The sequence below is a fragment of the Dipodomys spectabilis genome, unplaced genomic scaffold (genome assembly GCF_019054845.1).
Source record: "Dipodomys spectabilis isolate Male_0828 unplaced genomic scaffold, ASM1905484v1 ptg000076l, whole genome shotgun sequence".
NCBI classification, from domain to species: domain Eukaryota; kingdom Metazoa; phylum Chordata; class Mammalia; order Rodentia; family Heteromyidae; genus Dipodomys; species Dipodomys spectabilis.
The window spans coordinates 7,567,957-7,582,015 of record NW_024870753.1 but is presented as its reverse complement, the minus strand read 5'-3'; positions in this window follow the sequence as shown (position 1 = coordinate 7,582,015).

Genomic DNA, 14,059 nt, shown 5'->3' with positions numbered 1-14,059 from the left:
AATGTCGCAGCTACTTTGGAAAACAGCCTGCCAGTTCATCAAGAGGTTAAACACAACACGATCACATGACCTGGCAGCTCCACTCCCAGGTCTAGGCTCAGGAGAACTGAAAAACAAACACTGCACACAAACGCTTGTGTAAAAATGGCCACAGAAGCATAATCCATGGTAGCCCCAGAATTAAACAACCCAAAGGCTTCATCTGCTGATGAATGAATGAGTGAATGATGAATGGATGAATGAATGAATGAACGTGGCCCATCTGTACAATAGGACTCAGACACAGAGAGGACCAAAAGTCTTGCACATACAACAACATGGATGGAACTGTGACAGAAACCAGTCAAAGAGTCTACACAGTGTACGATTCCATTAGCATGCAGCCGGGTGAAGCCAGGCTGGAGATGGGAAGAGCGGAGGGAAGGGACAGAAAAGAGGCGTGGTGGTTAAATAGTGTGGGGATCACCTCTTTTTTTTTTGTATGCCAATAATGGGCCTCGAACTCAGGGCCAGGGCACTGTCCCTCACTTTTTGTTACTGTTTTTGTTGTTTAAGGCTAAGCAAACAACTCTGCCAGTTGATCCACCTCTGAGTTTTCGCTGACTAACTGGAGGTAAGAAGCTCCTCAGATCTCAGCCTCCCAAATAGCTAGGATTATAGGTGTAGGCTACAGCACCAGGTAGGGGGTCACCTCTTGAGATGATGCAAAAGTTTTGTTTTGGGGTTTTTTTTTCGGTCATGGGGCTTGAACTCTGGGCCTAAATGCTATCCCTCAGCTCTTCAGCTCAAGGCTAGTTCTCCACTACTTGAGCCACTTCCGGTTTTCTGAGCGGTTTATTGGAGATAAGAGTCTCGTGGCATGCATACGTCTCCCTTTTGGACAACGGCCCCCTTCCTTTGCTTTCTCCCAGTCTCCCCTTCCGACCCTCTCCGCAAGTCGCACAGTTCATTTTCCACGCAGTATTCATTGAATACCACGACGATGCAAATATTTGTCCCCTCATTGCTGGGAGCGGTGGCTGCACCTATTTGTACGTATTCCAAGTCCGTGGAATTGTACAGACAAATTGTACGGTGTGTGAGTTATAAATCAATAAAGCTATTCAAAGGAGAAAGAGACCATCAGACACGTGAGGCTGAGGGGGAGGGAGGGAGGCGGGGGATGGAGGGAGGCGGAGGCTGGAGATGGGCTGGGGTCTGGAATGGAGGCCCTGAGGCCTCCCTCAGAGCCTTTCTCAGGTGGAGGATGGATGGACAGAACCTTGAGGGGGGGGCTCTTTCTAGGGAAGAGGTGCTGCTGTCTGTGCACCCCAGGAGGGGCAGGGCAGAGGCTGAGCCAGGGTTCATTGGCAACATCATGGCCTCTGCAGGGCGGGGTCTCAGGTGGGGTGACCCAGAGGGGGCCCCTACCCTGGGCAGTTTCCCCTGACTCTGCAGCTCTGGGGGAGGAGCGGTGTACCCCATCTTCTTTGGTTGCCTCTGTGTAGACGCAATCACAGATCCAGCACAGATGGACAGAGATGGCCAGCCCAGCGTCCCCTGGCGTGGCGTGCTTGTGTCTGGATGCAGGCTTGGAGGCAGGGGCGGGGCCTGCTAGGGCAGACATCGACTCTCTGGCCTGTCTCCCTCTCAGGCACCTGAGGGTGGCAAGCTTCCCCGCTCGCTGGGTACGAAGCAGGTGGAGCTCATGCCCGTAATCCTAACTACGCAGGAGGCTGAGATCTGAAGATCCAGGTTCAAAGCCAGCCAGGGTAAGAAAGTCCACATGACTCTTATTTCCAATTAACCAGCAAAAGGGCAAAAGTGGAGCTGTGGCTCAAGTGGTAGAGCACTAGCCTTGAGCAAAAAAGCTCAGGGATCAGGCCCTGAGTTCAAGTCCCAGAACCCGCCCCCCCCAAAAGAGAATTCAACTGATAGACAAGAATTGACCTTGGTTGGCCTTGGGATGCGAATGACCCTTTTGGCAGATGAGGGCTTGAATGTCCCCATTTGCAGAGGCCCTGGGAGGGGGCGGGGGTAACTGGTGAACCCATTCGTCGCCTAGAAGGTCTGGACACTGCTCCCTAAGTGCCGTCCACACCGCCTTACTCGCCCCCCCCACCACACCCCCGCCCCGGCACCCACAAGAACCCAGGCTACCACCACCACCACCGGCTTCTTGGCAGCCCCTCCGGTGTTCATGGAGCCTTCTAGAGGCCACGGGGGCTTGGGCTGCATTGGCGGTGAAGAGGCCGCCTCCCTCCACGCAGGAAGGTGGCCGCGTGCGAGAATTGTACAAGCGCTCTTGATAACCAGCAGGCAGCCCCGAGCTTGCCAGCTAACAGGATTAATCTAAATGCACACAGACGCAGCTGGGCTAAATCAAAACACAGGACCCGGGCTAAATGACACCGCTTGGCGGGGAAGCGCCGGAGTGTCACCGGACCCACTGGGACCAGGGCAGGGGCCACAGAGGAGGCCAAGGTGACCTGACGTTCGCTTCAGAGAGGTGGGTGATGCCCGGGTGTGTCTGGGGAGGGCCGAGGGGCGGGGCAGGTGCCGTCCAGGAGAACAGGGTGATCTCTAAAGACTCTTAGCCACAGGCAGGGTGGGCACTGGCTCAGGAGAGGTTGAAGGACCCCAAGTGCTCCTGGGACCCCTCCTCCCGTCTGCCAGTCCTGCCTGCCGCCAAGATCCCGCCCCAGGGCGTCCACATCCTTCCCATCACTGGCAAAGCAACGGGCCCAAGGGTTTCTGGGAGATAAGTTACCCCATGAATCAGCAGTGCCGCCCTGGTAAACAGACGCCCCGCCCCCCCTGCACCCCCATTCAGTGTGCCAAAGCCCAGGGTTTGTGTATTAGCTCCATCTTCAGAGTTCAGATTGGCGCTTTCGCTTGACTAAGGCCACGCGGCTTCCCCTCCCAAGCACAGGAGCTGGGCTCCCCGTGCGCCCTCCTTCGCCCCTTCCCCTCTCCCTGTTCCCCGCAGTCCTCCTCTCACTCAGCCACCAAGAGGCCCGCTCTGCCGGGAGCTGCCAAGGTGGGCCGTGCACAGCGGGAACACACAGCTGGGCCGTTAAGGGCCATGCACTTCCAAAGCAGGTGAGTGGAGGAGGAACGTGGGGAGCCTGACGGAGTCCCAGGGAGGTCAGGGACTCCACAGATGGAGCAGCCATGGTCTGTGGACGCTCTCCCTGACTCCCAACCCTTCTCTTTGCCTTCCAGAGAGTTCTGGGATCAGTGAAACCCTCACGCAGGGGCCAACAGGACCCAGAGATTCCCCTGACTTCCTGCAAGAAGCCAAGCTGAGAAGCTGGCACCGCGGCCGGCCTGGCAGCTTTCCTATGCTGTGGACAAACTTGTTATTTACGTTGATTGGCGTGTGATTTGCAGCTAATTCATTAATCAGCCGCAGCTATGCAGCTTGGGCCAGGCTGTCTCTCCGTGAAGATGTGCGGGGATCTGGAATGAGAGGGGGGGACAGGGTGGGGGTGATGTGGGCCCCCGGGCGGTGCCTCAGACCCACTGGGCTCTTCCTCCCTCCCTGCAACCCCGGGCCCGCTCAGATCACCCCACACCCTTGCTTTTGCTCTAGAATAACACGACACAGCATCACTTTGTGCGGCTCATCTCACCCCTAGGTGCCTCAGTTTCCCCATGTTTTCAGTAGCAGTGGCTTCCTGACCTCTGAGTTAGGAGGCAGTGAATTCCATGACCACAATACAGCAGGGTGCTTGGAGCTGGCTGTTCCAAGAGTCAAACTTACAAGCTGTGCACTGGTGGCTCATGCTTGTAATCCTAGCTACTTGGGAGGCTGATACCTGAGAATCCTGGTTTGAAGCCAGCCCTGGCAGAACAATCTGTAAGACTCTTATTTCCAATTAACCATCAAAAAGCCAGAAGTGGAGGAGCTGTGGCTTAGGTGGTAGAGCACCATCCTTTAGTATAAAAGGTTAGGCCCTGAGTTCAAGACCCAGTATCTGTGTGTATGCATACACACACACACACACACACACACACACACACATACACACACACACACAGAAAAAAAACTTGTAGTAATTTTTCCAAGCTAGCTGATGAACACAGCTATTACTAAAAATCGAATTATATAAACTACAATTAAACAAGCATTATTAAACACAAAGGTAATAAATACTCAAAACTCATTACTTCCTAGTTATTTGGCTTTGTTTTCACTAAGATCTATGCTTATGAGGTAATTTGCATCTCTTTCTGTCTGGTGAAGATTCTCTATAAGGAGAGGTCCTGATTGCACACCTGACAATGGTAGCTCGAAATTGACCGGGCTGGGGATATTCACCACGCAGAGTACTAAGCACTGTACGATCACAGCACGCCACCAGGAGCTACCTCCGGCTGGGGAAAGTCATACCGCATGAATAAACAAATGCTGGAACACAGGCCTCTGTTGTTACCCATCCACACTTGTACAAATGATGGAAAAAAATCTGAACAATAACCTTAAAAGTGTGCTGGGCCTGCGGCTATGATACTGTCAATGTTACCCTAAAATCTAAGACTTCTTACCAAACAAATGAAAGCTCTTGTCTGGTGCTGGCGAAAGAAAAGATGTGCTCAGAATTTTTCATTATTTCACTTTCTTGTATGCCCTCCCGCCCCAATAATACAAATGAAAATATTAACCCGTGTGTACGTGGGAATGATACTCATTTGTTAGTTGGCAACCATTGCTGCCCACCAATAGGGGAGCTCCTCAAAATGTATCTAGAACGTTCTGTGAGAATCCATTATTTGTATAGACTTTTCCATAAAAGGCTTTTCTATATTTTATTATTGCTTATAAACCATAGCCATATATCTTTTGTATTAATAAAATCATACACACACTGGTGGTTCACTGCGTGCCGGCACACACCTCTGATTGTACACACAGGAGAGGCCATTATCCTCTCCCTTTCTGTCCTCAGCTTCTGCTCCAGACTTGTGTGATGCCATCAGCCTCTGGTCTTTCTTCCAGCTCTGCCTGGTGGCACACATGTGTCATCCTAGCATTCAGGGGACTGAAGTAGGAAGACTGAGAGTTCAAGGCCAGCCTGGGCTACATAGTGAGACGCGGGGGAAGGGGCGGGACTTTTCCTTGTTACCCACAAGACAAGCGGTTGCCAGGGTGACAGTTTCCCCTCGGGTTGGGATGGAAGGTGTGGAGGGTGTTGTCTTGGGCAAGAGCAGGAGGCCAGCTGCCCGCGCGGCTCTGGGGGGGGTCGGGGGGCGCGCAGCCTTTGCCCGACTCCATCTCCCATCCCGACCCTGACGCAGCTTGCGCCAGGCCCTGCGGCTGTTCTGCTCCCTGTACCTGTGGCCAGACCCATCCTTTCAAATCAGCTCGTGCAGGGCCCGCAGTGGCTCTCCTTTACCAGGGCCCAAGAGATCCTGTGTGAAGACAGGGCCCCGGGCCACCTCCTCCCCAGCACACACCCCCACCAGCCCACAGCCTCTAGGTGACGTCATAAGACCTCCACGCCAGCAGTATGGCTGATTCCTCTCTCAGAGGTGATCCCCCCCCAATCCTGCCTGACTCCCTCCCTCTCCATCTAGACGCCATCTTGTTCCCCTTATGAAGGGCTTTCCTGATCCTGCACCACCTGACCCCTGGCTGTCACCCAACACACCCCTTTGCCTGGCCCCACCTCAGAATACACGGCTTTCATTAAATCCAAAGGAGGCCCTAAGCTCTGTGAGGCCCCGGGCGGCCATCCGTGTTGTTCACGGATAGACCTGCACTCGGGAAAGCTCGTGCTGGAGCCGGCTGGGTGTCCGTGCTGGAGCCGGCTGGGTGTCAGTGCGTATTTTTGGAGAAACTTTTGTTGGAAGACAGAGCAGTTCCTGAAGAGGCGTCTTTGGGGGAGAGCAGAAGCAACTTCCTTCCTCTATGGCTGTGGGGACGGGGGACGCACCTGCCCTTCGGCCTGCCTGCCATACAGAGCCTGTCGGGGCCCCGTGTGAGCCAGGGCTCTGCAGGGAAATGTGCCCACAGGCTGTGGTGCGTACATGGATGTGCACAGGAAGAGTCATTAACTTCCACAGGATGACGAGTTCCCAGATCCGCAGTCAGCGAGCTGGGGACCCGGCAGAGCTGAGGCTGCAGTTCCCGGCTCAAGGCGGACAGGCTTGAGCCCCAGGAAGAGCGAAGGTTTTGTGCAAGTCAGGAAAATACAAACGTCCCAGCTCAAAGGCTGCCAGTCAGAAAGAACTCTCTCCTTGTCTCGGGAGGGCCAGCCTTGGCTTTCTATGCAAGCTTTCAACTATTTGGATGAGGCCTATCTCATGGCGGGGGTGGCGGAGCATCTACTTTCCTAGGTTTATAGATTAAAAAGCTAATCTCAGGAAGAAACACAAAAACACACACACACATACACACACACACACACACACACACACACACACCAGGTTTGACCAACTAAATGTCTGAGTATCTCATGGACCCTTCAAGTGGAACCCTCACCGGCTCTCTGCTGATCCCAGCCCTCCCAGAGCAAGACAGCAGTATGCCTCAGCTGAGTGATGTATGATCGTTCACCAAGCAGGCAAATTTACTGCCAATGAGGCAGCCAGGGCTGGGGCTTGGACTTAGGACCTGGATGCTGTTCCTTAGCTTTTGAAACTCCAGGCTTTACCTCTTGAGCTCCACATTTGGCTCTTTGGTCCTTAATAGAGATAAGAATCTTACAGACTTTCCTGCCCAGACCAGCTTTGCACTGTGATCCTCAGCCTCCTGAGAGCCTAGGATTTCAAGTGTGAGCCACTGGCGCCCAGCAACACTGCTATTTTTCTTCTCCCGCTCCTTCTGGACCCAGAACTTAGGTAAGTAGGAGAGGGAAGATGGATTCAAAGGATCTGTGGCCTCTGGCCCAGCCCTCTATTTCTTTATCTGTAACAGGAACTTAGAGCAGTATTCCTTATCTCCCAGTCAGAAGGTCAAATAGAAGCATTTTGCCAAGCCCAGACTTTCCAGCTCCACTCATTTCTGGTGAGTTCCTGGCCATGGTCGGGGGAAAGATGGAGCCTGCTTTTCTTGTACCATGCAAGAGACATACACCAGCTGCCCTGTTGACAACCGGGCTCTGGAGGAGAGGCTCGTGCCTTGAGAGAACTCTGGCACTGTTGGATCGCTGTCTCACGCACTGCCCAGCAGGGGTCGCTGTTCTGCACGTGTTGATTAGTGGCAGAAGCACAGGTGCTTCCTGCCTAAGGTCCAGAAGATGACATCTGGCTGGGGAAGTAGGGGGCGGGGTGGGGAGGTTGGGTGCCCTGCACAGGTGTGTCTGAGCAGACCTGAGCTCTGAAATGCAGAGGACGGAGCTTTCCCATCAGCATTCTCCGCTCATCACCAGGCCGTCCCTCTCTTCTGGCTCTGTGTGGTTGGAAGTCGCTTCCATGCAGCTCCACCCAGACACTAGCAGAGCCCCAGTTCAGATAGAAACTTGTCTGGCTGGATTGTCAAGACACCAAGCCATAAGCCGCTCAGTCCAACAGCTGCTCGGCAACGGGAAGCATGGACGCTGTAAGCCAGAGGCCTGGGTGCTTCCAGTATAGATGCCACCATGGTGGCCGATGGCTGGCAGGAAGCCTGTCCTGGCTGGAGTAAGAGGAGGTCCCTGCCTCTCTGAGCGTGCCAAACAGCTGAGTGTGGGCACACCTTCGCCTTGTCGTCTGGGAGTTGCCGCACCCCGATACCTCTCCTTGGCTATTGTCTGTGCTGGGGCTTCAGCTCTGGGGGTGGCCGAGTTTCAGGCCCAGCGAGCTGGGCCTGATTCATGCCTTCAATCGTTCTGTATTAGAAGTTGACTCTGGGCTCCGGAGCTGGTTGTTTTCAACGTGAGAATCCAGGAAGGGGCAAGAGAGACAGGATTTGTCAGGGAACGAATGTGAGTAGAGGAGACATCAGCATATATAGGAGCATGTGTAAAAAGGGGCCAAAAAGTGTGCTTAGAACATTCTAGAAAGGTCACATTATTGGTGCTATGTGACCAAGGGCCAGTTATGGAAATGCTCAGTATGATAAGGCTTACACTACCTCAAGAATCATTTGAAAGAAAGTTCATGAAATTCCTAATAGAGTGTGTGGCTCATGGCAGATTGCCCCTTCCCCCCCGCCCCATCATTATTGCTAACAACACCTATTCAGACACGGAAGTAGGGCAGGCTGAAATGCTACCCCCTTTCTTTCAGCAGAGTGAGGCCTGGGGGAGGTTGAGTCCAGAGCTGTGATCTCTACAGCCCCACATGCTTTCATTGGGCCAACTTGTTGAGTGTTTGGTCAACAAAGACTCTAATGACTGACTCCCCTTCACCCCCCACTGGTGGGATCAGGTGGTTGTTTGAATTGGATGAACCGATTGATTGTTCTAATTGAATGAATCAATTCTTTGTTCTGGTATCATGGTGACCCAGTGTTGGATTGGCTGGGATTTTATGCAAGGCTCAGGATGCTTCTTGTTTCCCAATAAGTCTCCTGGCCCAACTCCATCTTCATTTCAGAAACCGCTAAAAATAAGTGACGGAGCGTGAGGACATGTACGTGTGTGCGTGCACCCCCACGCACACAAGCACACAAGATTCGCTACAGAGTCTAAAGAGACTAAAGAGAACCCAAGCTTCCTAATTTGCCAACAGCTTTTACCTCTTCTCAACCAGTTTTTCTTTTTCCCGTCTTAAAAATATTCAGCGTCGAAGCCAAAGAGCCAAATGGCACAGTGAGTGTGGTCACCTTCCTGCCAGCCACTGAGCAAGCTCTAGCGGTTGGCACGCTGCTCAGATGCTCATGGTGGAAAGTATCAGCTCTGCCTGGCATAGAAAAAGGACAACTGGAACTGCCAGCCTGAAGGTGTTCACGGGGAGGGAAGTTACTGGTGGGTAAACCTGTTGCTACTCAACTTTCCTGTCCAGGTGGCTTCGGTGGTGCAGACAGAAGACAGGCAGAGGAGTCTCCTCTCCTCCCTGAGAGTCAGATTTGCTGGTTTAATCCTGAGTCCTGCTTCCCTGGGCTGTGAGATGAGGCCTTTTCCCCACCTACCACCAATTAAAAGCACGGTGTGCCGGGGAGCAGCCCCTCACACCTGTAATCCTAGTGACTCAGGAGGCTGAGATCTGAGGAACTGGGTTCAAAACAAGGCAGCCTCCCAGGCAGACAAGTCCAAGAGGCTCCTAGCTCCAATTAGCCAGCAAAAAACCCCCACGGTCTAGAGGCATGGTTCAAGTGGTAGTGTACAAGCAAGAGCCTGAGGCTCTGAGTTCAACACACACACACACACACACACACACACACACACACACACACACACTGTGTATGGAACCAGGAGCCCCAGAACCCAGAGTCAGCACTGCCTTTCACAAGTGTGTAACGTGGAAAGTGCTCTGATTCCCTAGGCCTCAGTTTCCCGCTGCCCTATCTATTTCCTTGAGGAATAAATGAGGTGATGCAGGTAGAACCAATTGTAAACTAATAAATTTTAAACACCGGTAGGGTAGCCCCGCCCCTTGGCACTGGTCTGATTCCTGGATTTCTTTCCATCCTTCTCTGGAAGCCAGTCCTCAGGCAAGCAGAGACTTGAAGGGAGAAGGGAGTGTGAGGACAGCTACAGAAACAAAAGATTAAAGATTCCTTTTCTATTTCTTTCTTGGTTTTTCCATTCTGAGCAGTCTGATTTATCTTTGACGAACGTATCTGCATTATGAATTATACTGAGGATGGAACAGTTACATGAAATCAAAGTTAATTTTCGACTTCTGTTCAGGGTGCCATAAATAATCAACTCTGGGGGTGAGGTTATGGACAGAGGTTGCCCAAATTATGCTAATGAGGATGATTAAACTTTGGAATTCTAAGTTTCTGAAAGAATAACAATCAGTTGGCATTTACAGTTCTGCTATGCCCTAGGATCTGCAGCTCTTTAGGAAGCTGCTATTAAATATAAATAACAAAAGCCAAGCAGAGCCCTTTGTGGGTATATTCTGGTTTTTTTTGTGTTTTTTTCCCTTTTCTGGTGCTCAGCCTCTGCAGAGACACCAGCCCACCTGGATAGAAGCAGGAACCCAGGCTGCAGAAACATGGCATTTGGATTTGCCTTTGCCTCAAAACTGCACAGCAATTTTCCAGTCCTGTCAGGGACAACAATTAAATTTCACCTTCGTCCATTTGCTAAGGAATGCCGGCGAGCCCTGTTGAGCTCTAGAAGTGCCACCCCTAGCAGGTGAGTAGTGATTTCAAGAGGTTTTGAACTTACAATGGGATAGTGGGTTTGGGCCTTTTCTACTGATCTGCTTTGTGCCGGAGAACCCAGTACATTAGCTTCTGGTGCTTGATGCTCTGTCCCTGTACAGGCTGTGGAGACCTTATAGAAGAGGCTGCCTCCACCTAGCTTAAGAAGGGGCCAAAATACTCTGTTGATTCCCAGCTGTCTGTCTGGCCACCTGTATCAAAGCTCACTCTCCTGATGTCTGCGTGCAGCAGCTGCTATGGAATGACAGGTCGGCCCAGAGGTTAGGCTGCCAGCCGAGCGGCTATTGTTTATCCCAATTTCAATTCATTGTCATGACAACCCCCACACGTCATGGTCCCAGCTGTGGCCTCTGAACAGAGGTGTGTGAGGAACGAGCCGGGCCGTGTCCGGGCACCCCAGCCTCACTGCGAGCACCGGTGCTGCACTGGGGTGGCGGTTCCTTTCTCTCCTCTGCGTGTCCAGAGTGTTCTTATTTTCTCTACCACTTACCCAGAAATTGTTTTTGAAAACCATCTCATTTCAGCTGAATTTGGTCCAGAATGATTGGAGCTACTGCTCAGCCAGGGTTTGCTCTTTCTCCTTCGTATCCTGGCAGGGCTGCTGGAACTCTGCGGACCCCTGGCTCAGGTGGGTGAGAATCTGCCTACTGAACCCTCCCCGTATCCAAAGGAAGGGTGGTAAATGCTCTGCTCCTACAAACCGGTGTGACCATGAAATCAACCTTGGGGGTCTCCTTGCAAACTTCAGAGCGGTTGGCTGGTGTTTCTGTTTGGTTTGGCTGCTCTGAGAAATCCGTGTGGGGCCTGTCAAGACATCACTTATGGAGGGTCACATGCTGCATCTCGAAGGAATGGGCTTAGAATGCCGGGCACAGTGGCTCCTGCCAGTAATCCCAGCTACTCAGGAAATGGAGACTGGGATTGTTGTATTTCAAGGTCAGCACAGAGGAAGAAGTGTGATCTCTATCGCGACTCAATATTGAGGTCAGAAATCAGTACTGAGATGGGGAAGGGAGGAAGCGGGTGCTGGTGGCTCTCTCCTACAATCCTAGCTTCTCAGGAGGCTGAGATATTTGGGGATTGTGGTTCAAAAGCAGCCTAGGCAGAAAAGTCTGTGAAACTCTTGTCTTCACCACCAAAAACAGAAAGGGAGCTCTGGCTCAAGTAGTAAAGCATCAACCTTGAGAAGAAAAAGTCAAGCAAAATTGTGAGGCCCTGAATTCAAGCCCCAGTACAGGCAAGAAGAAAGAAAAGAAGGAAGGAAGGAAGGAAGGAAGGAAAGCAGACTTGCCATGGGAAGGGGGCTGTGTCTGAATGTCCACCGAGCTTCTCCTCGGCCCTCACGGGTCTTGAGATTCAGCAGCACCAGTGCCATTGTTTAGGGTAAAGGCCAAAGGCACCCTTCCCTTGGTTCCATCTGGAGAAGGCCGTGTGTCAGCATTGAGACTTCCAGGCTGGCCTAGCTCTAAGGAGACATCCACCTGTCCCCAGCGGCCTCCACGGCTCCAGATCACATGCTGCAGTTGAAGGACGGCTGCTTTGCTATTATCACACGGGATGTTGTTTTGCCTGAAAGTGGGGATGTAGGGGCCTGAAGACTTAACGAACAGTCTCCAGGTAGAGGAAGCGTGTCCTAGAGGGGGCAGAAAGCAGGCCTGGAAGTCAGGATCCAGCAGGGGGGCCAACCCCGTCTGGAGAGGAGCACTGTGTGCAATCTGGAAGCCTCTGCCCCTGGCTAGCCTTGTCCACGCTATGAGGGGGCGCTGGGCCTGGGGGGCCCCGCGTGGTACTTCCCTTTGACAGGCATTTCCTGTGTCTGTGTGATGTCACTTCCTCCCATGCCTTGCAGGGCTCAGTCTGGAGTTATCTTTGGGGAGGCTTCGAACTGAATCCCTTCCGCCCCATGGACAGCAAGGCTTTGTGTTTCAGACTGGAGAGAGATGTGAGTTGGCGGGATCAAAAGGAGTGGGTTTAGGAAAGGATCCAGATTACATGTAGGGACAGCCCCGCGCGGTTCTGGGCAGTCAGAGACTTCCCTTTTGATGGAATAGGCTTATTATTAAAAATGCATAAAAAAATGAAATTGAAAACAAATCCCTCCGAATAAGATTTTGGCTTTGTCTCAAACCCACGGTTTATTGGGAAGTTCTGTCTCCTCACATTGCCCGGCGCCCGTGTGCAAAGCAAGGGATCTCAGCCCTCTGGCTGCCCAGGATGCTGAAATGTGGAGGGAGATGGCCAACAGGTTTTCTTTCTTTCTTTTTTTGTCCAAGACTGGGATTCAAACTTGGTATCTGATGCTTTTGCTCACTGGCTGGTGCTCTACCACCTGAGCCATGCCTCTAACCCCCTGGTTTTTTTAAGTCACTGTGTTCTAGGCTGCTCCCTTGGAGAAGGTGATCTTTTCCACTTTGCTACCAGTCTGTATCCCGTACCGACTGACTTTGACCTGGCGGAGGATCCGTAGTTTCTTGTGACCCCCGCAGGCCTCTCTTCTGGGCTCCTCACACTGGCTCAGCTGGTGGCTTCCTGTGTGCACAATGGCCAGTCGCCATGCTGTGTTCCCAAGGCACTTCTCTGGTTCAGAGCACTAGAACAATCCGGGTCGCTCCCTCATCAGCACAGGAAGATGCTGCACAGACAAGGCCAGGGCCACCGTCATCCGGCGGAATTCCAGCCCCGCCAGGAAAGGCTCCCCCAGAGGCCAGGTGGAGGCGTTCAGGTGAAATGAGAGGAGGTTTCCGCCAGACTCATTTGTTCTTCAGCCGTTCACAGAGCCGCACGTGATGCTGGGGCATGATCCTTGGTCCTTGCCCTTCCGGAAGACAGAAACAAAGCAGGGTGGCTGGGAAGGGTGCTCAGTGGTAGAGCGCTTGCCTCGCATGCATGAGGCCCTGGGTTCGATTCTTCAGCACCACATAAGCAGAAAAAGCCAGAAGTGGCGCTGTGGCTCAAGTGGTAGAGCACTAGCCTTGAGCTGAAGAGCTGAGGGACAGCGCCCAGGCCCAGAGTTCAAGCCCCATGACCAGCAAAAAGACAAGAAAAAAGAAAAAAAAAAGAGAAAAAGCAGGAAGAACTACAATGTATGAAATCAGTTCCGAAGTGAGAGGAGGCTAGGGGAGGGGGGAGACTGGACGTCTGGGGTAGGGGACCCACCCATGACCCACCCATGAAGGAGGAACACATTGCTTCCTGAAGAGACAACACGGAAGCTGCCATCTGGCAGGACTTGGGGGCTAGGCATGGGGCTAGGTGTCCTGGAGATTCAGGTCCCAGCTCCATTTCTAAGGTGTGGTCCTGGCCAGGTCGCTCCAAGGCCCTGTGCCTTAACTTCCTCATCTGTAAAGTAGTGAAGGTAGCATCAAAGCCTGTGTTGACATGGAGGCTCCAAAGTGTCAACGGCTGAGCATAGTGGTTCACACCTGTAATCCTAGCTACGCAGCAGGCTGACATCTGAGGACTGAGGTTCAAAGCCAGCCTAGACCGACAAATCCATCTAAAATTATCTCTAAATAACCAGGAAAAAACCTGCATGTGGACTGAGGCTCAAGTAGTAGAGCACTGGCCTTGAGTGATAAAGCCAGAGCCAAATCTCTGTGTTCAAGCCCCAGTACTGCCACAGGGTGGGGGGGGGGGGGGGGAATGAGAAAAAAAGAAAATACCATGCCCTTCAATTCATGTTGTTTTTTGTTGTTGTTGTTATTTTTTTGGGGGGGGTCCAGTCATGGGGCCTGAACTCTGGGCCTGGGCGCTGTCCCTCAGCTCTTCAGCTCAAGGCTAGTGCTCTACCACTTGAGCCACAGTGCCACTTCCGGC